We start from the raw sequence: 24345 nt of genomic DNA, 5'->3' as shown, positions 1-24345 counted from the left end.
CTGGAGATAGGCACATGGGCATCATTAGCTTGTAAATGACATTTAAGAGATAGGATAAGAGACTAACTTCTGGAATGATGGGGTGAGAAAACACAGCACATTTTCTCCCTAATGAAACAGTCATTTAACTGAAGAAAATTCTATGTATTCTCTGAAAATTGTCCTAAGGGCAGACAGCACTTGGAGCGATATTCATTCAAAGTAAAATTCCTAAATCTCAGTAAGAAGAGTGATGCTCTTTGACATTTGAACCATGACACTTCCCTCCCAGCTACATCTTTGGAATCACAATGGGAAGAGAAGGCTGCCAGCATTTTTCAAGCTTCTCCCAAAGCCCCATGTTGCAGGAGCTCTATTCTGAGAGAACTGGGCCTCTGTTCCTCCACCTAGCCCCCATCTGTGGGACAGAAGCTACCGTCAGATATGGCAGGCCAACAGTCCTAAACACCAATTACCCTAGAGTATCTTCCTGGTGGAGCAGGATTCCTATGCCAGGGAGGTCACACCTAGAAGAACATGGGCTAATTCATTACCCTATTCCTCCCTTGAGCTTGCCCATAAAGTAGAGATGTCACTTCAGGAGAAGTGGACCTCCATCCCCATCCTGAACTCTTATGAAGTGGTACATATCTTCATCCGGGGGGAAAGCCAGGCCATTACAACTCTCCCTGATGAACTGACATTATTTGGAAGAAAGCATGGTGAAGTTCAAGTCTAGAGTGTTGTCAGAAACAATGGAGATCTTCATGGATGGCAATTAAGAGAATGTTCATAGCTCCATGATATTTGTAGAAATGAGTAAAACAGCAGAGCCATCAGACATTTAACAGAGAAGACCCTTGGGAAGAGGCAACCAAAATGAGCCTTTCTGGGATCACAGTCAGCCTTGGAGACTGGAAGTGGTATACACAAGCAATAGGTTGCACCCACTCAATAACAGTAAGAATAGGACAAGAGGAAGACTTGAAAACTTTTTTCAAACTGCATACAGGTCTATAACAAAGAGATAAAGTTGGAAATGGTGCTAGTGGTTTAAGGACAACCTCAAATTGAACACTGGTTGAACAACAAGCTACTCTCTTACTCCAGAGCAACTCCTAAGAAACTAGGCTTAAAAATAAAACCACATGTATCCCTAACAGTCTGGGAGACTGTGTGTTTGCCCAAGGCTGTACTCTCTCAAGAGTGAATGGAGAAAGAAAATCAAAGCTGCTAGTCCCTAAATGAAGAGAGGGGAAATTAAAACTCCATCACTTGTAAAAGTAGCCTTCAAGCTGCTAATATAAGTAGCAATGAAGGTAAAGATCTAACTGCCAACAAGATTCAAGCATAACCTTTGACTGATAAGTGGCTTATGCCAGTCCATGGGTGACCCTTAAATAGTTGGACTAAAAGGCCAAAACAAGGAAAAAATAGGAGTAGGGATACCACAGACCACACACTGGAGGGAACAGACTTCACAGTTAGTTTAGCCAAGTAACTTAGCAAAGAAATTAGTGACATGGAAAACAACAGTAACAATATTGGTCCCTGGGGGCAGAGGCATCCCTAGAATTAATATCCAGAGTTGCTATATTATTTAAAATGTTCATTTTTTAACAGAAAAAAAAGGTACAAGACATTCTAAAGCAAAAAAAAAAAAAAAAACCAAAAAACCAAAAACAATAAAAAACAAGCAGGCAGAGATTTTAAAACAGTCATTATAAATATATCTGAAAAACTAAAGAAGCATGTCTAAATAACTAAAGGGAAGTATGAGTACAATGCCTTTCCGATAAAAAATGTCAATGAAGAGATAGAAATAATAAAAAAAGATGCCAAATAGAAATTCTGGAGTTAAAATATATAAAAAAAAAATGAAAAAAAATCAGAAAGGAGATAAAAATAGGTTTTATCAGGCAGGAAAAAAATCACCAAATTTGAGGATAAATCATTAGATATTATGTAAACTTAAAAACAAATAAAAAGAATGAAGAGAAATGAACAGTTCATCAGATAAATGTAGGTCATCATTAAACAAATCAACATGTGTAATGGAAATACTAGAAGAGAAGGAGAAAAAGAAGAAGCAGAAGAAAATATTCAAAAATTAGTAGCTGAAAACTTTCCAAATTTTATTTAAAAATTTAATCTGCATATCCAAGAAGCTCTGTAAGTGGGATAAATACAAGCTGACCACATTCAGATACTTAATAGTGAAGTATCTGAAAGTCAAATGTAAGGAGATCACCTTGAAAGCAGTAAGGGAAAAATGACTCATCACCTATAAGTAAACTCCAACAGGATAAATGGCCAAAATTTCATTTTTTTGGGGGGGGTCAGGGGGCTGTGCCCATGGTATGTTAAAGTTCCCAGGCCAGAGTTCAAACCCACACCACAACACTGACCCAAGCCACTTCAGTGGCAATGCCATATCCTTAACGCACTGCATCACAAAAGAACTCTGACAGCCAACTTTTGATTACAAACAATGGAGACCAGAAGGCAATAGGATGGCATACCTAGATGAAAGAAAAATTGCCATCTGAAAATCAGTAAATCTCTTTGGCGATGGAGGCAAAATACACACATTTTCAGATAAACAAAAGCTGAGATTTATTGATAGAAGACCTTCCTTATGAGAAATGCTAAAGGAAGTTTTTTTAAGCTGAATTCAAGTGACATCAGATGATAATTTGAATTCACTCAAAAAAAAAAAAAGGAGTGCCAGTGAAGGTAATTATAAACAGTGATGTACAGTGGTGAAGTGGAAAATGATGGAGTAGGAAACTCTAGGGATCCGTCCCACCAATGAAAAGTAAAAAAGAATACTATTGAAAAAGTATTAATATTGAAATTAAGTACTTCAGAAGTCTGAAGTCTAATCAAACACTGGTTTTTATTGAAGTAAAAGGTTAGGATATTTTAGTGAATTGTATATTTGACAGAGAAGCTACCATCCTCTGTTCTTCAGCTGTGCAACAGGCAGTTGTGGGGTTGGCAACCCATGTTCCTCGTGTGGACTGCCACTTCCAGGTTGGGCAATAAGCACCTTATCCTCCAAGGATCATAGTTGTATGTATTGATTTGTCTGGCAGATCACAGAGGGACCACTGCAGGAACTGGCCATTATTTCATCTCTCTCAGACTAAAGCAGCTTCCTGGGTAGCACCTGCCACAGGTAATTAAAAGAACAAAACACCTTTTGTTCTTTCTTTATTGGATCCATGCATTCAAGGAATTCTCTGTAGGGTCACTAGCTAAATGCTGTGACAATAGAATAACAAATTCATTGAGGTACCACAAGGAATAGAGTCCTTACAAAAATAATTTAGAGAAGTCACTAAACATATTGATGACTACACCCCTTTACAAGAAGACTGATTACAAAAAGATTACAAAAGAGATTGATTCCCAGAATTACAACAGTATGATATTGAAAATGTCCATTTCTTAATAAAAATTACACAGCAAAGAATTAGAAATATGTTCATAGGGGAGAAAAAATCAACAGAAATTTTCAAAAGCTCAGACATTGGACATACCAACAAGACTTTAAGCTGTACTAATATGTGTGAAGAACTGAAAAAATTCAGACAATGACCTAAAGAAAATTGACAGAGCAATGTATGAACAAGTAGGGATTATCAATGAAGAGACAGAAATTTTAAAAGAACCAAATGCTGACAAATACAAAAATGAAATGAAAAATTAACTAAAGGAGTTCAACTGCAGATGTAATCAGGCAGAAGAAAGAATCTGTAAACTTGAATATAATAAATTACCTAGTGTTTGGAACAGAAAGAATAAAGAAAAGTGAACAGAGCCTAACGGACTCTAGGGGACACCATCAACAATACTAACATATTACTTATGGAAATTCTAAAAGAAGAGAATGAGGAAAGTGTTTTTTGAAGAAATAAAAAACTTCAAAAGCTTCCTAAATTTGATAGAATACATAAATATATACATCTAAGAAACTAGGAGTTCCCAGCATGGCTCAGTGGAAATGAATCTGACTATCTATGAGGACATAGGTTCAATCCTTGGCCTCACTCAGTGGGTTAAAGATCCAGCAATGCCATGAGTTGTGGTGTAGGTCACAGGTGTGGCTTGGATCTGCTGTTGCTATGGCTATGGCATAAGCCAGTAGCCCCAGCTCTGATTAGACCCCTGGCCCAGAAACCTCCAAAAAAAGAAAGAAACTAAAAAAGAAAAATTCTAAAGAAATAATCTCAAGGAAATCCATACCAAGTAACATTATAATAAAGTTGTCAAAAGTTACACAAAGAATCTTGAAAACTGCAAGATAGAAGTGGCTCATTACATATAAGGAATCCCCAACAAGATTAACAGCCAGTTTCTCCTCTATAACCATGGAAGCTAAAACACAGTGAGATGGTGTAATTAATATGGTGGAAAAATATCAACCAAGATCTTCATATCTGACAAAACTGTCCTTTAAAAATGAAGGCGAGGCCTGCATTGTTGGTGAGAATGTAAGCTGATACAACCACTATGGAAAACAGTATGGAGGTACCTTAGAAAACTGTAGATAGAACTACCATATGAACCAGCAATCCCACTCTTAGGCATATATCCAGATAAAACTTTCCCTAAAAAAGGCACATCCACCTGCATGTTCATTGCAGCATTATTCACAATAGCCAAGACATGGAAACAACCCAAATATCCATCAACAGATGACTGGATTAGGAAGATGTGGTACATATATGCACAATGGAATACTACTTAGCCATAAAAAAGAACAAAATAATGCCATTTGCACCAACATGGATGGAACTAGAGACTCTCATACTAAGTGAAGTAAGTCAGAAAGACAAAGACAAATACCATGCGATATCACTTATATCCAGAATCTAATATAAGGCACAAATGAATCTTTCCACAGAAAAGAAAATCATGGACTTGGAGAACAGACTCATGGTTGCCAAGGGGGAGGAGGAGGGAGTGAGATGGATTGGGAACTTTGAGTTAATAGATGCAGACTATTGCCTTTGGAATGGATAAGCAATGAGAAGCTACTGTGTAGCAACTGTATCTAGTCACTTATGATGGAGCATGATAAAGTGAGGAAAAAGAATGTGTACATGTATGTATAACTGGGTCACCATCATGCTGTACAGTAGAAAATTGACAGAACCCTATAAACCAGCTATAATGAAAAAAAATCATTATATATATAAGAAAATGAAGGACAGGGAGCTTCCGTTGCAGTGTAGCAGAAGTGAATCTGACTAGTATCTATGAGGATGTGGGTTCAACCCTTGGCCCTACTCAGTGGTTTGTGGATCCAGCCTTGCCATGAGCTGTGGTGTAGGTCACATTATGCCTCAGATCTCATGTTGCTGTGGCTGTGGCGTAGCTCTGATTCGACCCCTAGCCTGGGAACATCCATATGCCACAGGTGCAGCCGTAAAAACCAAAAAAAAAAAAAAAAGATAGAGAAGAAAAAAAAAAGAAATTTGAAGGAGAAATTAAGACATTTCAAGACGAATTAAAGCTAAAGGATTTCATCACTATTGGATCTATTCTACAAGAAATGCTAAAGAAGTCCTCTAGGTATAATCCTATCACAGTAATAGTAACTACATAAAAGCTAGTATTCTGTCTAGCTTTTTTGGTTAGTTACTCCTCTTTTTATTTCCTTCATGATTTAAAAGACAAAAGCCTGGGACAGTAATATAAATCCATGTAAATGGGCACACAGTATTACAAAGATGTAATGTGTGACAATAATAACATAAAAGTGAGTTGGAGGGCTGGATAGGACCAGAGTTAACATATGCTATTAAACTGCTATCAATTTAAACTAGATTGATGTAAATCTAAGGCATTAATTGTAATCCTCATGATAATCATTAAAAAAATAACTGAAAGTTATACAGGAAAGAAAATGAAGAAGTCAAAATGGTACATGAGAAAAAAAAATCATTCAAACACAACGAAGGCAGTATTGGAGGAACTGAGGGACAAAAATAAGATATATAAAAAATACATAGCAAAATGGCAGAGCTAAGTCCTTCACTATCAATTATAATTTTATGGATTAAACTCATTAAAAGACAAAACTTGGTAGAATTAATTTTTTAAATGTTCTTAACTATATGCTGTTTACAAGAAACTCACTTTAGTCTCAAAGGCACAAATAGGTTGAAATTAAAAGAATGGAAAAGCTCTTCAATGCCAAAAGTAACCAAAACAGCTGGAGTTGTTATACTAATACCAAACAAAGTAGACACTAAGTCAAAAATTGTTGCAAGAGATAAAGAATGATATTATGAAGTGATGAAAATCAAGAAATTATAATAATTATAAACATACACACTAAACAGCAAAACATATTAAGTAAATATTGACAGAATTGAAGGGAGAAATAAACAGCTCCACAATAATAATTGGGGACCTCAATAATCCACTTTCAAGACTGGGCAGTGTATCTACACAGAAGACAAGTAAAAAAATAGAGGACTAGGACAACACTGTAAACCAATTAGACCTAACATACATACAAAGAACACGCCACTCAATATTAACAGAATACAGTTTCTTCACAAGTGTACATTGACCGTTCTCCAGGACTGACCATATTTGGGCCATAAAACAATTCTTAATAAATTGAAAAAAACTGAAAAATACAAAGTGTGCTCTCCAACCACAATGAAATGGAAATTAGGAATCAACAGCAGAGAGAAAACTGGAAAAGTCACTAACATATGGAAATTTAATGGCATACTGTCATACAACCATTGGGTCAAAGATTAAATGACTAGGGAAATGAGAAGATATTTTAAGACAAATGAAAATGAAAACACAACATATCAGAACTTATAGAATGCAGTGAAACAGTGCTCAGAGGGAAATTTCAGAGCTCAACATGCCTACATTAAAAAGCAAAGAGACAAAGATCTCAAATCAACAACCTAACTTAACATTTTAAGGAACTATAAAAAGAAGAGCAAACTGAACCCAAAGGCAGCAGAAGGAAGGAAATAATAAAGATTAGAGCAGAGATAAATGAAATAGAGAATAGAAAATAGAATCAATGAAACCAAGCTAGTTCTTTGAATAAATGAATAAAATTTAACCATACTAAGACAAAGATTTAACTATACTAAGAAAAAAAGAGAAGACACAAATAGCTAAAATAAAAAATAAGAGTAGAGGTTTTGCAACTGGCCTTATAGAAATAAAATGATTATAAGAGAATATTATGAACAATTATAAGCCAACATATTAGCCTAAATGAAATGGAAAATTTTCTAAAGTCATACAAATTACCAAAACTGACTTAGAAAGAAATAGCATATCTCAGTGTACCTAAAACAAAGTTTAAATCACTAATCAAAAACCTCCCAACAGGGAAGTGTTTAGAATCAGACGGTTCAACTGCTGAATTCTCCCAAACATTTAAAGAAGAATCAACACCAATCCTTGTCCAAACTCTTCCAAATGTTAGAAAAGAAAAAAAAATTGCCCTAACATATTCTGTGTGGCCAGCGTTATTTTAAAACCAAATCCAAAGATACCACAAGTAAAGAAATTACAGGCCAGTATCCCTTATAGATGCAAATAACTTCAAAGAAACACTAGCAAAGAAATGCAACAACACACTGAAAGGATTGTGTGCTATGACTAAGTAGTGATGCAGGGTAATTAATATAAGAAAATCAATGTGATATACCACACAGAATTAAAGAATAAAACAACAGTGTCATCTCAACAGATGCAGAAGAAACATTTGACAAAATTCAACATCCTTTTATGACAAAAAATACTTATGAACTAGGAATAATATGTAATTTGCTTAGCATGATAAAGCACATTTACCAAAAATCATTAGCTAACATCAGACTTAGTGTTGAAAGACTAAGAGCTTTCTCTCTAAGATCAAGGACAAGACAAGGATGCAGACTTTAACCACTGCTATTTCATGTTGTGCTGCAAGTCCTAGCAAGAGCAATTAGGCAAAGGGAAAAATGGCATCTGAAATGGAAAGGAATAAGTAAAATTATTGCTATTTGTATATGACATGATTCTGCATATGGATGATCCCAAAGAATGCACACAAACAAAAAAGTGCTAGAGATAATAAACAAATTCGACAAAGTTGCTGGATATATAATCAACACAGAAAAAGCTGTTATATTTCCATATACCATCAACAAACAATTTGTAAAGTTTATTTATTTATTTTTCTTTTTTTGCCTTTATTTTTATCATCTTTTTTTATTATTGTTATTTCCCCAATACATTTTTTTTGTCCTACTGGTACAGCATAGGGACCCAATTACACATATATGCTTACATTCTGTTTTCTCTCATTATCATGCTCTGTCATAAGTGACCAGACATAGCTCTCAATGCTTAACAGCAGGATCTCATTGCTAATCCACTCCAAAGCAACAGTTTGCACCCATTAACCCCAAGCTCACAATCCATCCTACTCCCTCCCTTCCCACTAGGCAACCACAAATCTATTCTGCAAATCCATGATTTTCTTTTCTGTGGAAAGGTTCATTTGTGCCGTATATTAGATTCCAGTTATCAGTGATATCATATGGTATTTGCCTTTCTCATTCTGACTTACTTCACTTAGTATGAGAGTTTCCAGTTCTATCCATGTTGCTGCAAATGGCATTATTTTGTTCTTTTTTATGGCTGAGTAGTATTCCATTGTGTATATGTACCACATCTTCCTAATCCAGTCATCTGTTAATGGACATTTGGGTTATTTCCATGTTTTGGCTATTGTGAATAATGCTGCAATGAACATGCGGGTGCATGTGTTTTTTTAAGGAAAGTTTTATCTGGATATATGCCTAAGAGTGGGATTGCTGGGTCATATGGTAGTTCTATCTACAGTTTTCTAAGGTACCTCCATACTGTTTTCCATAGCGGTTGTACCAGCTTACATTCCCACCAACAGTGCAGGAGGGCTCCCTATTTTCCACACCCCCTCCAACAATTGTTATTTGTGAACTTATTAATGATGGCCATTCTGACTGGTGTGAGGTGGTATCTCATGGTAGTTTTGATTTGCAGTTCTCTAATAATCAGGGATGTTGAGCATTTTTTCATGTGGTTTTGGCCATCTGTATCTCTTTCTTGGAGAATTGTCTATTCAAGTCTTTTGCCCATTTTCCCATTGTGTTATTGGCTTTTTTGCTGTTGAGTTGTACGAGTTGCTTGTATATTTTAGAGATTAATGATGTCAGCTGCATCATTTGAAACTATCTTCTCCCATTCTGTAAGTTGTCTTTTTGGTTTCTTTTTGGTTTCCTTTGCTGTTCAAAAGCTCGTCAGTTTATTAGGTCCCATTGGTTTATTTTTGCTTTTATTTCTGTTGCTTTGGGTGATTGATCTGTAAAAACATTTGTAAGGTTGATGTCAGAGAATGTTTTGCCTGTATTTTCTTCCAGGAGTTTGATGGTGTCTTCTCTTATATTTAAGTCTTTCAGCCATTTTGAGTTTATTTTTGCGCATGGTGTGAGGTTGTGTTCTATTGATTTGCATGCAGCTGTCCATGTTTCCCAGCAATGCTTGCTGAAAAGACTGTCTTTTTCCCATTTTATGTTCTTGCCTCCTTTGTCAAAGATTAATTGACCATAGTGTCAGGGTTTATTTCTGGGTTCTCTATTCTGTTCCATTGGTCTGTATGTCTGTTTCGGTACCAGTACCACACTGTCCTGATGACTGTGGCTGTGTAATAGTGCCTGAAGTCTGGGAGAGTTATGCCTCCTGCTTGGTTTTTGTTCCTCAGGATTGCTTTAGAAATTCTGGGTCTTTCGTGGTTCCATGTAAGTTTTTGGATTGTTTGTTCTAGTTCTGTGAAAAATGCCATGGGTAATTTAATAGGGATTGCATTGAATCTGTAGATCACTTTAGGTAGTATGGCCATTTTTACAATATTAATTTTTCTAACCCAGGAGCATGGAATATCTTTCCATTTCTTTAAATCTTCTTTAATTTCATTGATTAATGTTTTATAGTTCTCAGCATATAAGTCTTTCAACTCCTTGGTCAGGTGTATACCCAGGTATTTGATTTTTTTGGAAGCAATTTTAAAGTGTATTGTGTTTTTGTATTCCTTTTCTAATATTTCATTGTTAGTATACAGAAATGAGACTGATTTCTGAATGTTAATCTCATATCCTGCTACTTTGCTGAATTTGTTGATCAGTTGAAGTAGTTTTTGGGTTGAGTCCTTAGGGTTTAGTATGTCATCTGCATACAGTGACAGTTTTACCTCTTCTCTTCTTATTTGGATGATTTCTTTTGTTTGTCTGATTGCCGTAGCTAGGACTTCCAGTACTATGTTGAATAACAGTGGTGAGAGTGGGCATTCTTGTCTTCTTCCAGATTTTAGTGGGAAGGCTTTCAGCTTTTCTCCATTGAGTATTATATTTGCTGTGGGTTTGTTGTAAATGGCTTTGATTATGTTAAGGATTGTTCCTTCTATACCCACTTTGGTGAGAGTTTTTATCATGAATAGATGCTGGACTTTTTCAAATGCTTTTTCTGCATCTATTGAGATGATCATGTGGTTTTTGACTTTTCTTTTGTTAATGTGGGGTATAACGTTCACTGATTTCCATATGTTGAACCATCCTTGTGAACCTGGATGAATCCCACCTGGTCATGGTGTATGATCTTTTTTATATGCTGTTGGATTCGGTTGGCTAAAATTTTGTTGAGAATTTTTGCGTCTATATTCATCAAAGATATTGGCTGATAGTTTTCTTTTTTGGTGGTGTCTTTGTCTGGTTTTGGAATTAGGGTGATGGTGGCATCATAGAATGTCTTTGGGAGTGTTCCTTTTTCAACCTTTTGGAACAGTTTAAGTAGGTGGGTATAAGTTCCTCTTTGTATGTTTGATAGAATTCACCTGTGAAGCCATCTGATTCTGGGCTTTTATTTATAGGGGGTGTTTTGTGACATTCAATTTCATTTCTAGTGTTCAGTGTGTTCAGTTGATCTGTTTCTTCTTGATTCAGTTTTGGCAGGTGGGAGTTTCTAGGAAGTTGTCCATTTCTTCTAGGTTGTCAAATTTGTTGGCATATAATTGTTGATAGTATTCTCTCATGGTTTTTTGTATTTCTGTAGTATCCATTGTGACTTCTTTTTCATTTTTTATTTTGTTTATTTGGATTTTTTCTCTCCTCTTCTTGGTGAGTCTAGCCAGAGGTTTGTCAATTTTGTTTACCTTTTCAAAGAACCAGCTCTTGGTTTTATTGATTTTGTCTATTGTTTTTTTAATCACTATTTTCTTGATTTCCTCTGATCTTTATGATTTCCTTCCTTCTGTTGACTTTAGGTTTTTCTCATTCTTCTTTTCTAATTCATTTAGGTGGTGGGTGAAGGTGTCAATTTGAAATTTTTCCTCTTTCCTGAGGAAGGCCTGTATTGTTATGAACTTTCCTCTGAGCACTGCCTTTGTGGCATTCCATAGATTCTGAGTGGTTGTGTCTTCATTATCATTTGTCTCGAGGTATTGTTTAATTTCCTTCTTGATTTCCTCATTGACCTTTTGGTTTTTTAGAGGCATATTGTTTAGTCTCCATGTAGTAAGTTTTTTCTCATTTCTTTCCCTGTGGTGGATTTCTAGTTTCATGCCATTGTCGTCAGAGAAGTTTCTTGAAATAATTTCTATACTCTTAAATTTGTTGAAGTTAGCTTTGTGCCCCATTATGTGATCAATTATTGAGAATGTTTCATGTGTACTTGAAAAGAATGTGTATTCTGATTTTTTTGAATGTAATGTCCTGAAAATGTCAAGTAAGTCTAACTTTGCTATTGTTTCCTTTAAGATCTCTGTTACTGGAGTTCTCATTGTGGCACAGTGGTTAACGAATCTGACTAGGAACCATGAGGTTGCGGGTTTGGTCCTTGCCCTTGCTCAGTGGGTTAACAATCTGGCATTGCCGCGAGCTGTGGTGTACGTCGCAGATGTGGCTCGGATCCTGCGTTGCTGTGGCTCTGGCATAGGCTGGAGGCTACAGCTCCAATTAGACCCCTAGCCTGGGAACCTCCATATGCTGCGGGAGCAGCCCAAGAAATAGCAAAAAAAAAAAAAAAAAAAAAAAGACAAAAAAAAGAATCTCTGTTGCTTTATTGATTTTCTGTCTAGAGGATCTGTCCATTGATGTGAGTGGGGTGTTAAAATCTCCTACTATGATTGTATTTCCATCAATTTCTCCTTTTAAGTCTGTTATTATTTGTTGGAGGTATCTGGGTTCTCCTGTTAGGGGCATATATATTGACGATTATAATATTCTGTTCTTGAATGGACTTTTTACCATTAAATAGTGTCCTTCTTTGTCTTTCTTTATGGCCTTTGTTTTAAAGTCTATTTTGTCTGATATGAGTATTGCAACTCCTGCTTTCCTGTCTTGTCCATTGGCATGAAATATCATTTCCCATCCCCTCACTTTCAATCTATATGTGTCCTTTACCCTAAGCTGAGTTTCTTGTAGGCAGCAGATTGAAGGTTTTTGCTTTTTTATCCAATCTCCCACTCTGTGTCTTTTGATTGGAGCATTCAGTCCATTGACATTTAAGGTGATTATTGATAGATATGTATTTATTGCCATTTTAAACCTTGTTTTCCAGTTCATTCTACGTTTCTCTTTTCTTCTTTTCTTTTTTTCTTTTTTTTTGGTTTTATGGTTTCCATTAATTTTATGCTTGAGTACTTTTCTTTTTGGTTTTTGTGAATGTAATGTTCGGTTTTGATTTGTGGTTGCCCTGTTTTTTAAGTATATTAACCCTTTCTTATATCTGCTTACTTTAGCCTGATAATCATATAGGCTCAAATACATCATTAAAATAAAAAAAGAATCTATATTTTCTTACTTCCCTTGCCCTCATTGCATTAATTTGATGTCTTTATTTTATTTTATGTTATTTTTATTAACATCTTCATGTTTGGATCTGTATGCTGACGTATTTAAGTGACTGCTTTCCAACTGTGGTTTCCTCCATCCTATTTCTTCTTACTTCTTCTTCTTCTTTTTTTTAAATTTAGAGAAGCCCTTTCAGTATTTCTTTTAGAATGGGTTTCATATTGCTGTACTCTTTCAGCTTTTGTTTGTTGGAGAAATTCTTTATTTCCCCTTCTATTTTAAATGATGTTCTTGCTGGATAGAGTATTCTAGGTTGCATATTTTTTCTTTTCAGTGCTTTAAATATATCTTGCCTCTCTCTTCTGGCCTGTGGTGTTTCTGTAGAGAAATCAGCTAGCCTTATTGGGGTTCCTTTATAATGAACATTTTGCTTTTCTCTTGCTGCCTTTAGAATCTCTCTTTATTTTTAACGTTTACCATTTTTATTATAATACGTCTTGGTGTGGGCCTGTTTGGGTTCAATTTGTTTGGAGCCCTCTGTGCTTCCTATATCTAGAGATCAGTATCCTTTAGATTTGGAAAGTTTTCAGCCATAATTTCTTCAAATATATTTTCAATCCCCTTTTCTTTTTCTTCTCCCTCTGGAATTCCTATTATGCATAGATTAGCCCACTTTATATTATCCCATTGGTCTCTTATATTGCTTTCACGTTTTTTTCATTTGGTTTTATGTCTGCTGTCCTGTTTGGGTGATTTCCATTATTCTGTCTTCCACGTCACTAATTCGTTCCTCTGCATTATTCATTCTGGTCTTTATTGTCTTTAGCTCAGTTCATATCTCTACAAGTGAGTTTTCTAGTTTTTCTTGGCTCCTCCATATAGTTTCTATTTCCTTTCTGAGGGAATCTGCATTACTGTTCATACCCTCTCTTAATTCCTTCAGTATTTTCACTGTCTCCTTTTTGAACTCATAGTCTGTCAGACTGCAGAGGTCTGTTACATTATCGATTGCTTTAGGTGAGTTCTCCTGTTGCTTTAACTGGGAATGATTTCTGAGCTTCTTCATCATACCTGTGTTTTTCTTTTTCTGTGAATTTGGGGAAGCCAATCTGTAATTTGGCACAGTCCAGGGCAGGCTAGCTGGAGGCAGCTCTGTGCAGGTGAGGAAGGGTGCTGGAAAGGAGGGTGGTGGGTGTGGGTGCCAGGAGCATGCGACAGGGCCAGCAGGGGCTCCTGGCCACAGGGGGGGGATGGGGGAGTTTTGCGTCTGGACCTCTCCACCCTCTGAGATCAGGTGGGCAAGGAATTTTCTATGGCAGCCCACCCTTCCTCCTCTCCCCGTCCCAACAACAGCACCTTGTCTCTCCTTCTGGTAGGGACCTTCTCCTGGGTTCCCTCTGCCATGGCTTTCCACTCCCCAGCCCTTAGTGTAGCACTCCCTCTGCCCATGGTGCACTGCTCCCTAGTCCCTTAGGCTGTCTCTACACTGCCAACCCTAGCCTGCTCCCTGGGACTGACTTCTAGAGCCTAAGTCTCAGTGCCCAGCCCCCACCAGAACGTCTCAGGCTGTGGTGTCTGTGCCAGTGGTTCAGATGGTCTGTTCATCTCTCACTCTGCTTTTTGGTTCTCAGTCCAGCTGCTGCGCTTTTCCTGGCTTCTTGGAGTTCCCTCCAACTCAGCCGATCTTACATCAGTCAGGTGGCTTCCCAGGGTGTGTGTTCCTTTTCTCCTTCACAGCTCCTTCAGGGGAGTGCTAGTCCCGTCCTGAATCCTTTTCTTATTCTCATTTTTTTCTTTTCTTCTACCCAGGTATGTCAAGAGTTTCTTGCCCTTTTTGGAGACTTAAGTTCCAAAAAGTTGATGTTTTGTGTGAATCGTTTTACATGTAGATGTGTTTTTTGATGTGTTTGTGGGAGAAGGTGAGCATGTTCTCTTACTCTTCTGCCATCTTGCCTCTCTCCTGTAAAGGTAATTTAAAAATAATTCCATTTACAACAGCATCTGAGAGAATAAAATACCTAGTAATAAATTTATCCAAGGAGGTAAAAGACTTGTACATTGACAATTATGAAACATTGCTAAAAGAAATGAAAAATATGATTAAATGGGAAAAATTCTGTATTCATGCATTGGAAGACAGTGTTATTAAGACGTCAATATTCCCCAATATTTCTACAAAATCAGTATATCCCTATTAGAATTCCAGTAGCCATTTCACATAAGTGGAAAAGCCAATCCTCAAATTCTTATGGAATTGCAAGGGACTCCAAACAGACAAAACAATATTGAATAAAGTAAAGTTGAAGGACTTACACTTTATGATTTCAAAACTTACTATGAAGCTATAGTAATCAAAATGATGTGGTACTGGCATAAGGATAGACATATAGACAAATGGAAAAGAACTGAAGAGTTTAGCGATAAACCTAAATATGAATGGCCAATTGATTTTCAACAAGAGTACCAAGACTATTAAGAGGGTTAAGAATACTTTCTTCAGAAATGGTGCTGAGATAACTGAACAAACATATGAAAAAGAATGAAATTGGGCCCCTGCTTATAACATACATAAAAATTAAAAATGATCAACAACCTAAGTATAAGAGGTAAAACTATAAAGACATTAGAATAAAACATAGGGGTAAATCCTCATTACCTCATTTTGGCAATGGGTCCTTAGATATAACACTAAAAGCATAAGCAACAAAAGAAAAAAATGGATAAAATTGACTTAGTAAAGATTAAAGACTCATAAATCAAAACCATTATTAAAAAATAGAGATAATCTACAATATGGAAGAAAATATTTGCAATATTTAGTAGGGAATTTTTAGTAGTCAGAATATGTAAGTACTCTTACAACTCAAAAATAAGAAAACAAACAACCCGATTAAAAAAAATAGGCAAAGGTCTTGAATAGTTATTCCTTTAAAGAAGATATTCCAGTGACCAAAAGCACATGAGAAGATCTTCACCCTCACTGATTGTTAAAGAATGCAAATAAAAACCACGGTGAGATTCAACTTTATACCCACGGGGATGGCTGTTTAAAAATTACAGAACAAAAAAATAATATGTTGACTAGAATTTGGAGAAACAGGATCCCTTGTGTATTGCTCATGGGAATGTAAAATGGTGTAGCCACTATGGAAAGAGTTTGGTAATTCCATAAAAAGTGAAACATGTAATTATTATATGACCCAGCAACTCTACTCCTAGGTTTATATCTAAGAGAAATAAAAACCTATGTCTTTCAGAAACCTATACATGACTGTTTACATTAGCATTATTTGCTATAGCCAAAAGGTGAAATGGGAACAAACCAATGTCTATCAACAAATGAGTAGTAAAAAAAAGAACTGTGGTATATACATACAGTGAAATATTATTCAGCCATAAAAAGTAATGAAATACTGATACATGCTACAAGATGATGAACCTCAGAAACATTATACTTAGTGAGAGAAGCTAAACACAATAGGACACATATTTTATGATTCTTTTTATGTGTAATACCTAGAATAGTTATATCCATAAAGACAGAAAGCATATTAGTGTTTGCCAAGAAATGGAGGAAGGAAGAATGGGCAGTGAATATTCATTAGATGTGAAATATTCTTCTGGGGTGATGCCAAGTTTTAAAACTAGAGAAGTTGGTAGTTGCACAATATCATGACTGAACTAAATGCTATTGAATTATATGCTTTAATATGGTTAATTATATGGTATATTAATTTTATCTAAAAATGACAAAAAAGAAGATGTAATTGCACTATTTCTTCCTTTTCTTCTCTTAACTGATTTTAAAAGTAAATGTGTATATATACAACAATATATATGTAATTGTATAGTTGGGCTTATAATGTGTAGAAATGTAATCCATTTGAAAACACCAGCACACAGGAATTGTGTGGGAGCAAAACTGGTTTGGGGTAAAGAAATAATACCAAATGATAACTCAATTCCACAGGAAAAATTAGATGAATCAGAAATGATAAATAAAAGCAATATATTAAAGTCAATAAATAAATATTTCCCTCCTTCTCCCAGTGTGTGTAAAATATGTAAGATCACCTAAAGTAATAAGCAATACAATGCATTGTTGGGTTTGGAACATATTTAGGTCACATGTGTAGAAAAATAATATTACAAAAGGAGGAGAGAATAGAGTTATACAGGAATAAAGTTTCTATGTTTCACTGAAATATGTTAGCATAAATATGAAGTAGATTTTGATAAGTTAGGATGTACATAGTAAGCCCTAGAGTAACCACAAAGAAAATAATTGTTTAGGAGTTCCTGCTGCGGCACAGTGGGTTAAGAATCTGACTGCAGCAACAGCAGTTGCTATGAAAGTGGGTGTTAGATCCCTGGCTTGGCGCAGTAGGTTAAAGAATCCAGCATTGCCATAGCTGTGGCACAGGTCCCAGTTGCAGCTCAGATTCAGTCCCTGGCCCAGGAAATACTATATGTTGCAGGTGTGGTCATTAAAAAAAAACTTTAAAATGTAGCGAAAAAATTAATGCAGGTGAAATGCTACAGTAAGAAATAGCCATTAAATACAAATGAAGGCAATAAAAGAGAAACAGAAGAACAAAAAGACTTGAGACATAGAAAACCAAAAACAAAGTGGCAGGTGTAAATCCAACCATATTAGTAATGATGGGTATGGATGATACTAAAATATGGATGCTCACACAATTCAGTAGAAAGGCAGAGATTATCAGAGTACATTAAAAAATATCTGACTATATACTGTGTACAGGAGGCACTTTAGATTCAAAGATACAAATAGTTTGAAAGCAAAACAATGGAAAAAGATAAGCAAATAGTGACCATAAGCAATGTGAAGTGGCTATACTCATAGCAGACAAAATAGACTTTAAAACAAGAGCTGGGAAAGGGTGAGACCACCCAAGGAGAAAGCAGTGCTAGAGAAGAATGGAGGGTTTGGGGTGGAACTCCGGGAATTCTCAAATTTAGAGGTAGGAGAGAGGGGAAGGATCTTGAAAAGGGGACCCCCAAATTACAGTATTTTTCCTGGCTTTTACAGATCATTCTATGATATATATACACACATAGGATCCTTCAGCATCAGTTGGAAGAATGCATGCAATTGTACTGAGCCACTCATTCTTTCACATGCCCCAGTTTGACAAATAAGGAAATGAAAGCCTGAACAGTGACTTCCCCAAAGTCAGAGAAACACAGTAACAGAGCTGAACCTTTAAAATACAAGTGTGTGTGTTTGTATGCCCACCCAGACAGCAACATTACAGATGCATTTCCTTACTTTTCTTTCTCCTCTCATACTCACAAAGTCTTTATCTTGTTTTGAGAGCCTCCAAGGTAGATTTGTAGGGGTACGGCCGGCTTGGGACCCTATTGGAAAGTTCTCAAAATTTTAAATCAATGAAATGATTTTGGGTTGACTTGATGTTATCTGTGTCTTTGCAGATGACTGGTTAACTTCACAATCTTGGTTTCCTCATCTGTGAAATGGAGAGAATCACACTCTGAGGGAGGTATGATTATTAGGAATGAATAAAAAGCACAGAATCCCTTAGAGCTTAGCTTGTATTTCTGGGACCCATCAGAATGGTCTGGAATCCATGGCCTCTTTCCAACATTTTGAGGGCATTGTAAAACATTCAAGATCTAATTCTTCTCTGATGAGAACTTACCTCAGCATGTAGAAAACAGCAATTTTGGAGAGTCCAGTAAAAAACACCATGCTGTATTTCAAATGCCAAAGTAAATCCACCACTAAATTCTGAGTTTCCAGCAGCAATTATAACTATAATACAGGATTCATTAACATTTACCATGGAACTAACATACAACCACAGTCTTGACGTGATAACACCAGTGATTCCATATTATACAGAAAATTAAAGTGTTTGTTGGTATTTAAATTTACCATAATAGCTAAAGGTATTTAATAAATACCCATATATGTTTTTTATTTGGATACACCATCTACAGTCAGATCCTTTCATCCTCAGGAAGTCAGTGACCTTTCAGTATGGATAAACCTAGTTTTTATCCTTTGTAAGTAGGTGTTCACGATTATGAGAATCTGACTCCAGTATTACCCCCTAGATTCTACCAGAGTAGAATCTGGTTAGTATGTTAAAAAACATATTACATATAGTATCTCTTTTTTAAAGAAATGATTTTACTGAAGTATAGTTGATTTACAATGTTGTGTTAGTCTCAGGTGTACAGCAAAGTGATTCAGTTTTATATATATATATATATATATGCAGTTATATATCTAAATATAAATAATTTTTCATATTATTCTCCATTACAGTTTATTACAGGATATTGAATATAGTTCCCTGTGAAGTAGGGCCTTGTTGTTTATCCATTCAATATATAATATTTTGCATCTGCTAATCTCAAACTCCCAATCTATCCCTTTCCCACCACCCCTCCCCCTGGGCAAACACAAGTCTATTCTCTACATTACATTATCACTTTTATTTATGTCTCTATGTATTTTTGCTCTTTGTGGGCTGCATTTGCAACATATGTTAGTTCCTAGGCTAGGGGTCTAGTTGGAGCTGCAGCTACTGGCCTATACCACAGCCACAGAAAAGCAGGATCTGAGCTGCATCTGCAACCTACACCAAAGCTCAGGGCAATGCCAGATCCTTAACCCACTGAATGAGGCCAGGGATCGAATCCTCATCCTCACAAATACTAGTTGGGTTTGTTACCGCTGAGCTACAATGGAAACTCCTACAGTATCATTTTTAGAATAACAGATTAATATGACAATAAAGACTCATTGAATCAATTCTTTTCAGAACATGAGCAATGATATGGAAGAAGACTCTATAGTTTGGGAAACCTCAGGACCCCCATTAGGGTTGTACCATAGAGTCCCACTACTTGCAAATACAGAGTGACTGCAATTTAGGTTTTTTTCCAGTTTTATTTCAGTAGTTTGTATTGGACACTTCCTATTGCTGATACCATGGGAGAGTAAGCTAAATATTGTATGACTTATAACCTATAGTAGGTTAAGGCATTGCACTGGACTCCAGAGTTAGTTAACCCATAGGGTTCACTTGTAGGCAACCAGGAAGAAGTTTCTACGCTCACTGGGAGACAGAGATTTGGGTGCTGCTTGATAATTTATTTTCATTGTTGTCAGTGGAAGAAGGAACGTTACAGATGGGGTATACATTTCTGCTCTTGCTGAAGACATAAAATATTAAGATATGGACAAGTTTAGAATGGTGACGTACTAAGTGGAGTGATCTTGACTCATTTTGCAATATTCTTTATAGAAATCTATAAGTGAAGTATATTAGAGTTCTTGAAATTTCTTGGAGGAAAGTGTCTCCTCTGAGTTTAGGTTGCCTAATGAAGAATAAAGAACATCATTACTACTGAGAGAAGTAGAAGAAACTGAGAGAGAGAAACAATGGAAAGAAAAGGTAATCATAATAAGTTTCATTGCCTTTATTCATAACATTTTAGGTATTTTTCTATGATGCTCATCAGCTCTTCAATTAAATGACAGGTACTATTCAGAAAGAAAAAATAAATTTATTGACATTTATACTGTAACATTTTTTTCTCACCAAGAATATCTATTCTTGCCTATATATGGTTTCTTCTTGTAAACTGGTACTTGCAATTTATTAATATTATATTAAAACATAATATGCATTCTTTTTATTTCAGTGATATGAATTAGCTTACCACAGTACCTTTCTTTTTAGTATAAATAAAGGGAAACAGTTGAATTTATTGAAATCAATTTTAAAACACAATTTATTTTGATTAGAGTCTAATCTCTTCTTGAGCTTTCCTTATTACATTGTAAGTCCTTTATCCTTCAGATCTCCATTCATTAATACATTAAGCCAAAAATCATTATTAAAAGCCCTGTCTCATTGTAAATTGCAAGAACTACATTTCCGTGCTGGAGTTTTATACTGAAAATAGCTTCTGGTGAAAGATAACATTTTCTTTAACTGCTCATATTTCAGCCAGTCAGCATCATGTCATTATTGACAAGTCCCCAAATCAGAGCACCTACTGAATGTGTTCGTTCAACAAAAATATTATTGCATATTGTTTTTGAACAATAGTCTTCAGAGCAAAAGTACATCATTTTCCCAAGTAATTTTTCCCCATCATTAACTAGTTATTCTTTCCAATAACCTTATGACAGAAGCCATTGTAAAGAAAGGAAGCAGAAATGGAAAAAAACAATTCTACAAAAAAGGGCTGTGTCAGAGATTACACTTTGCCAATGTCACATTCTGATGGAGCAAGTGACTTTCAGTGATTTGTCTCTTTTGATGGTCAATTACACCCCAGCATGGCTGATCAGATCAATAATACTCCTTAAATTGCTGGGGAATCTGAGTTGATGCTTAGAAGCAAAATTCTTTCCTCCTCATTTCAGTGAAACCAATCAGCCATGGACCTCCAAGATGACAAAATTAGCAGAGTTGTGGGGTCAGGCATTCCAATTGTCCTTCCAGGGAAGAGAAACATCCTTGGATTCTGAGAATCTCAGCCTCTTAAAGTATGAAGGAAATTTAATCCCCAGGTTTTTAACTTTAAGTGGAATATTGGGCTCCTCCAAGCACTCGATTCAAGCTATTCAGGCATCTGTGTCCCCAAACATACATACAAGAAACTTTGTGTAGTTAGATCCTATTCACAAACTTATCTTTGTCTTTTTAAGTGAGGAGATAAAGACCCAGGAAGGTCAAGTCAAATACCCAAGTTCACTTAACCTCTAACCTGATCCTCTTCAAATCATTCATCCCTGCCTCTTGAGAGGGCTGAGGTAACCTCAGGTCTTCCTCAGCTCTTTCTAGAAATACTAGTACCTTCAGTTTCATTCATCTATTCAGTAGTATTGGGTATACCCTTCCATGTGTCAGGCACTGTGTTATGCATTCTTCTTTCCCATAGTGCAGGTGTCTACACCAAAGAAGAATCAATTGATGGGCTTAACTTTTGATCTTTCCAGTTGGTAAAGTTTCAGAGAACATTGTTTTTGTCCTATGAAGATAACAGATCTCTAACACAGTTCTGACTCTACTCAGAATCATTAATGTTCTTCCATTGTTCCTAAGACCAAAGCCATTCCCTGCCTGATGTTGAAGGACCATGCATACATGGGAAATGATATCCAGGCTCATCTTCCCAGAACCCCTTACTCAAGACAAATCATTAAAAAAAAAAAAAAAAAAAAAAAAACAGATTCAAGCCATATTTTCCCAGAAATTTACCATTGTTCTTTTCATTTTTCAAGTCCTGGGTAATATCATCCTTCTTCCCTGCATCCTTTTCTGCTTAGCTAACTTAAAATCCTCCTCTTTCTCTTAATTCCTACAGCTCATATTGCTATGCCCAATTGGGGGCTAGTGGTTAATCATCCTGCATCTCTTCACATATATATGACTTAGCATTGAAGCTTTTTGAGGATGGCTAGCCTGTCAATGGTTCATTATATATCCTCCCTCATTTAATGGGTTTGTTCAAATGAAGACTAGTAAAAATGGTCTCCCTTCAAAAGATTCTCAAATTACTTCTATTTTTAGTAGTTGACTATTAACAGAAAGCCCAGTCCATTCACATATTGAAATCCTTGAAGCTGCCTTGAATGTGGATTCCCTTGGCCAAGAATACTCTCATTTTAATTTGCTTCCAGAGTCCAGAAAACCTTGGAAGGCTGCCTTATGGGGTGATGGAATGAAAAACCAGATCAAACCAACCAGACATGGGCTTCTTCTATACATGAACGTTCCACAGCCCAAGACAGCAGCTCCCATTTCACTTCTTGGCCCCTAACTGCCTCCTGGTTATAATTAAGTACTTCAAAGTCTTCTAAACACCCTTTTGGAAATGACTACCCCAAATACAAAATGATGTCCAAACGGATGTAAATCATCACACAGCAGGGAGGGAGAGGCATGGAACACGGTGACCAGCGCTTGGACTAATCAGAAAGCCTAGTCTCTTGATGAGGATTTTTGTTTTCTCATTCATCGTCCCTCCAGCCACTGAATTCTCAAGTGGCCAATTTGCTCCCTATTGGTAATCAGCTAGTTATTTTTACTCTCATGTCTCTCGCTGGGACTGTCAGACTCTTTGGAACCATTCATCACCCACAGGGGCCTAACCCTTCTGTGGCGGGAAGTGGGGGAGGGAGGCTATTATCCTGGAACAGATAAGTAGAAAACTCTTTTGCCATTTATATTCATTTTTTAAACAATGATTTCCCTGATGAGGTAAGTTAAATAATGATACAACTGGGTAAGAGTGAAACAATGAAAGCTTCACGGGTAAGTGCATTAGGCAATGGAAAAGGTCTCCAGCTGTGAATTCTGTGACTCTGAAATAACTTGTTCTTAGATTGTCTTTACAACCCCGCAAAGAAGCATCATCTTACATTCATGACTTACATTTGCAGCTGCCTCTGTGAAAATTATAAACCCAGGAAGGAGAGTTTGAAATATGTATAAGGCGTTGGTGGTTATTCCAAGCAACTGCAGTCCACCAACCAGGAGGAAGGTAGCCTTTGAAGGTTTTTTTTTCAGTAAGTTTACACTTTTTAAAATTGTAGTTGATTTACAATGTTACTTCAATTTCTATTATACAGCAAAGTGACCCAATCACACACAGTTTCCTCTGCTGTACAGTAGGGCCCCCTTGTCCAGCCATTCCAAATGTAGCAGTTTGCACCTGAGGCAGGAAAGTTTGGGCTTTTCTTTTTTCATTGGTTCCCCCAGGTCCTCTCAATTAGAGCCTCTCTCTTTGGTTTGTCTGTTGTCTCATTTTTCTCTAGCAATCACTGTCTCTGTCTGTCTCTAATGACAGACAGTTCCAAATGCAGTTTTAGGGATTCCATTTTTCTGAGTTCGCTACTCTTGCAAATGAAACCCTAGTGTCAGTACATTTTCTCATTAGTGAGTATCTCATTGGATCTCCTCTTGGATCTCCCTCAGTCCTTCAGAAGAACCCAATATCAATCCCTCAAGGCTGGCTGTGCTCACTGGAGTTCCAAGTTTACATTTCTGAAGTCCATGTTCAGCCTTAACAAAGATGTTAGTGTGACACAAATTGGCATTTTCTTGGCCCTTCCTTTGCTCATAATTTCATTTCTTGGAAGGAAGCTGAGTGGTGAACAGCCCTTCTAGCTCTTTCCTCAGAGACTCTCTGAAGTGGGGTAGCAGCAACATGATTTGAATCTTGAAATTTTTATCTTCCTCCACTGTTTTTCATGTCTCCTACCCTTTCTTGTGTCCTCTATGTTTCATATAAACATACACATATGTAAGTTCACTTGTAGGTGTGTCTGTCACTAAGGAGAATCAAAAGATACTGACATTTTTATAATATCTGGCCTTACATTTAGGCCTTTAATCGACAGGTGAATGGATTAAGAAAATGTGGTACATATATACAATAGAATACTATTCAGCCATTAAAAGGACAAAATAATCCTGTTTGCAGCAAC

The 24345-nt window shown here is 36.4% G+C and overlaps 1 long non-coding RNA gene across 18 annotated transcripts in view; it reads right to left on the bottom strand.

Moving 5' to 3' along the window:
• The window catches only part of LOC106505633 (uncharacterized), a 396539-nt gene that overhangs the window by 102181 nt on the left and 270013 nt on the right, over positions 1–24345 (bottom strand). For 9 of the 18 annotated variants that reach the window (XR_014823460.1, XR_014823478.1, XR_014823470.1 and 6 more), the window contains one exon: positions 18163–18337. The exons of 3 other annotated variants lie outside the window; for them this stretch is intronic. This is a non-coding gene — a long non-coding RNA (uncharacterized LOC106505633). Of the gene's footprint in view, positions 1–13441; positions 14806–18162; positions 18338–24345 lie in introns of those variants that run through there. 6 more of the 18 variants (XR_014823477.1, XR_014823462.1, XR_014823473.1 and 3 more) reach the window with 3 other exon arrangements.

This window comes from Sus scrofa, chromosome 13 (assembly GCF_054392235.1).
Source record: "Sus scrofa isolate SSC_HxYL_T2T_F1_AM1 chromosome 13, Sscrofa_HxYL_maternal_Yorkshire_Landrace_v2.0, whole genome shotgun sequence".
In the NCBI taxonomy this organism is placed as follows: Eukaryota; Metazoa; Chordata; class Mammalia; order Artiodactyla; family Suidae; genus Sus; species Sus scrofa.
Note: the sequence above shows the minus strand (reverse complement) of the source record. Positions and strands in the feature narration are given on the sequence as shown.